The sequence below is a fragment of the Enhydra lutris genome, unplaced genomic scaffold (genome assembly GCF_002288905.1).
Source record: "Enhydra lutris kenyoni isolate GAN:26980312 unplaced genomic scaffold, ASM228890v2 scaffoldscaffold1, whole genome shotgun sequence".
NCBI lineage: Eukaryota > Metazoa > Chordata > Mammalia > Carnivora > Mustelidae > Enhydra > Enhydra lutris.
In genome coordinates this window covers 29,440,339-29,444,694 of record NW_019154085.1, presented here as the reverse complement: position 1 = coordinate 29,444,694, position 4,356 = coordinate 29,440,339, and positions in this window count along the sequence as shown.

Here is a 4,356-nt window from a genome sequence, read left to right as displayed (position 1 = left end):
CCAGAGTCCTGGGATGGAGCCCCGCATTGGGCTCCCTGCTTGGCAGGAAGTCTGCTTCTCCCTCTCCCACTCCCCCTGCATGTGTTCCCTCTTGGTGTCTCTCTCTCTCTGTCAAATAAATAAATAAAATCTTTTTTAAAAAAGATTTTATTTATTTAATTGACAGAGAAAGATCACAAGTAGGCAGAGAGGCAGGCAGAGAGAGGGGGGTGGGAAACAGGCTCCCCGCTGAGCAGAGAGCCTGATGCGGGGCTTGATCCCAGGACCCTGAGATCATGACCTGAGCTGAAGGCAGAGGCTTAACCCACTGAACCACCCAGGCACCGCTAAATAAATAAAATCCTAAAGAAAAAAAAAAAAAAAGATACAGGGATGCTGCTGGAAGATGGATTATGAAACAGATAAGAGTAGAACCAAGTAAACTGTTTGGGGCTACCGAGTTGTCCAGGCGGTACCCTGGACTAAGGTCGAGGCAGCGTGGCTGGAAAGCTCTGAGCTGGACTCCACCCAGAGGCAGCCTGCCCCTCAGAGGCGCTCCAGCCTTTTACCTCTTTCAAAGAAACTGGTCCTCCTCTGTGTCACCATGGCAGCCAGGCCTCCTTAGCTTGGATTGGTTGCTGGGCCACATCGTTGGTCCTGTGACTGACCCCGCGATGGGGACCGGTTGCCATGGTTCTACCAAGTGTGCAAACAAGGAGCTGCCATTCTCCAGGCCCGGGGTACCAAAGAGCTCTGTGTTTCATGGAAAATCCCTGGAAGGAGATAAGATTAAAGATGGGGACCGGGAAAGGCCTGTGGTCTGAGAGCACCAGAGTCCCTTGTCTCAGACCTTATTCACATCAAGACTGCCATGAAGACCTGCTCTGAATTTGGTGGGGAGGGGTGGGGAACGGAGTTGCAATCCCTGCCTCAGAGCATTCATTGAAAATTCCTTGTTTCTTCCCATTTTAGACTGGCTTTGAGCCATTCCCTAGTCTGAGTCATGAGTCACGAGTCACAACCTCACAGCTGATTGAGGCCTAAGGGGAGGCTTCCCATCCCCCACACCGTCTTGGTGCTTTCAAGAAGGACAGTTTCAGGGGCACCTGGGTGGCTCAGATGGTTGGGCGTCTGCCTTTAGCTTGGGTCACGGTCTCCAGGTCCTGGGATCGAGCTCCATGTCAGGCTCCCAGCTCAGTGGGGAGTCTGCTTCGCCCTCTCCCTCTGCCTCTCCCCTCGCTTGTGCTGTATTTCTGTGTCTCTCTCAGATGAATAAATAAAATCTTTTTTAAAAAATTTATTTATTTAACAGTTAGATCACAAGGCAGAGAGGCAGGCAGAAATAGGGGGAAGCAGGCTCCCTGCTGAGCAGAGAGCCAGATGCAGGGCTCGATCCCAGGACCCTGGGATTATGACCTGAGCCGAAGGCAGAGGCTTCAACCCACTGAGCCACTCAGGCGCCCCATAAAATCTTTTTTTTTTACAAGGACAACTTCAGTCTGACCCAAATTTGGATCATTAAAGCCTATTTTCAAGCAAACTCTACAGACTTGTCTGGAGCCAGGATGGGTAGGGTTTGGAACAGACTGGAGCCTCCTGCCTGGGTTCTGGTCCCTCCTCCCCTCACAGATCATTTCTAAGGCAGATGAAAGGCAAGATGGAATCACAGCTGGACGGGCAGCCATCCCCACCCACAGTGTCTTCTTGGTCTCTCTTCCATCTACATCCTTCCAGACGTAGGGTTTAGCAGGCCTGGAACCTTGCTCTGCCTTTGAGGTTCATGGTACCCTCTGAGCATTAGGATCCCCTACAGAGCAGTCATGCCAATCTCAAGCCCAAGAACCCACACAGAGAATTCTGTGACTACAAGATTTGCACGTTTAACATTCTGATACCTGTGGTCACTTTGCTGCTGGGAGAAGGGGACTGGCCACCACTGCTCAATCCCACTAAACCCTGGGCATCCCATGCCTCAAGCTTAATATATCTCAAACCACTTAACTCCTTTGATCCTCAGAAACAGGAGCAATTGGGAAAGTCCCAAGCCTACTGTCTGTTCAGGCTGTTGTAACAAAATACAATAGAAATTTATTTCTCATGGTTCTAGAGGTTGGGAAGCCAGTATGAGGCTCTGGCAGAATTGGTGTCTGGTGGGGACCTGCTTTCTGGCTCATAGATGGTGCTTTTTCACTGAGTCCTCGCATGGAGGAAGGGACAACAGATCACTCTGGGATCTTTTTTCTATAAGGGCACTAATTCCATTCATGAGGGGTCCACCCTTAGGCCCTAATCACCTCACAAGGGCTCCACTTGCAAATGCTATCTTATCACTTTGAGGGTTAGGATTTCAACATATGAATTTTGGGGGGATGCAAATATTCAGACCATCACACCTACCTACTTATAGACCCCAGGGAAATTAAGAGACACTACTCTGATAATACAGGCTTCACCATGTTGCCAGTGCTAACCCCTGCATCTGTGCATCTAAGGACACAGCTAAGCATAATGTTCAATTCATTGCATTGGTCTACATCTGGTTTTTATTAGTTAGGTTGACCCCTACCATCTAGCCTACTTTTCCTGATCATACGTTCACTGTATGATCTCTGTGGTCTCTGGCCACCATGACACATGGTTCCTGCCTCAAGGCAACTGAAGCTTAGAGAAGGAAGATATACATACAACATATATTCCCCAGCCCATCTCTGAGTTCCCCTGTAGCTTCAGGGAGACCGTGTCTGTACGTGCCAACAGCTTCCCATCTCAAGCTAGGACTCTGCATCTTGTCCTGTGAGTTTTCTGGAATGCCAGGGATCTTGCCTACCCATGCTCAAGACAGCTCTGAGGTGTCTGGGACTCCACACCCCCAGAGGCAGCTCTAAACCAGTTAAGGACCAAGTTTAGTGGATAAAAATTCCAGCAGATCCGTCCCCAGCAGGGAAAATCTAAGACAAGTTCTGCACAGATCCCCAGGGGTCCCCAGTAGGGTTTATTCCCAGTTGCCCATGGTGATGGTTAATTTTATATGTCAGTGTGATGGGGTGAAGGGATGCCCAGATAGATGGTAAAACATTATATCTGAGTATGTCTGTGCAGATGTTTCTGGAAGAGATCAGCATTCGAATTAGTAGGCTGAGTACAGAAGATGTCTTCACTCATGCTGTGGGTATCAGCCAGTCCTTCAAGGGCCCAAACAGAACAAAAAGGTGGAGGAAGGGTGACTACATTCTCTGCTTGAGCTGGGATGTCCATCGCCTCCTGCCCCTGGACATCGTACTTCTGGTTTTCGGTCCTTTGGACTCAGGTTGGAACTTTTATCATCATCAGCTCCCCTGGTTCTCGGGTCTTAGGACACAGCTTTCCTGACTCTCTGCCTGTGGACTGCAAACCATGGGATTTTTCAACTTCCATCATCGTGTGCACCCTTTATGTCTTCACTTGGGGTTATTGAAACACTTTTCCGTATTTGATTTTAATACATCAATTATGTTTTTAATTATCTTCCTATACTTTTTAAGTGGTTGCTCTAGGCATCTGAGTATACACATTTAACTTTCCACTTGCTGTTTTATGGGTCAGTAGAGCGTGCAACTCTTGATCTCAGGGTTGGGAGTTTTAGCCCCATGTTGGGTATAAAGATTACCTAAAAATAAAATCTTAAAAAAAATCACTGTTTTACCATATTAAGTGGAATGCAGAGGTCTTACCAGCATACGTTCCTTCCCTCTTCCCCATTTATGTCATAGCTGTCGACTAAAATCAATTACATCTACATTCATTGGAAACTCTGTCAGACAATGTCAGATCCATCAAATGCACTGTAAGTAATTCAAAAAGGGGAGGAATAGCCTATAATGTTTACACAGATAGTTCCTATTTCTATTACTTTCTCCATTCTTGATGTTCTAGGTTTCCTTCTGATATCATTTCCCTTTTATCTGAAGAGCTTCCCTTAGCAATTCATTTAGAACAAGTCTGCTGGATACAAAATAGTTTTCCTCCATCTTTGTTTCACCTTCGTTCCTGAAGTATATTTTACTGGATGTAGAATGCTGCCTTGACAGCTCTTTTCTTTCACCACTTTAAAAATGTTATTTTATTTCCTTCTGGTCGTCATGGTTCATCATGAAAAATCCACAGTTATTTGGATTATTGTTTTCCTGTAAGTGATACGTTGTTTTTCTCTGGCTATTTTCAAGATTTTATCTTTGATTTAGTTTTTAGAAGCTTGATTATGATGCATCAGGGCATGGATATCTTCAAGTTTCTCCTGTTTGTGTAACCAGACCCAAGTTCATCTGCCTGACACAAGGTGAAGGCCAGTCACTGAGACATTGAGTATGCAGCAAGGAGAAGGCTTATTCAAGAGTGACC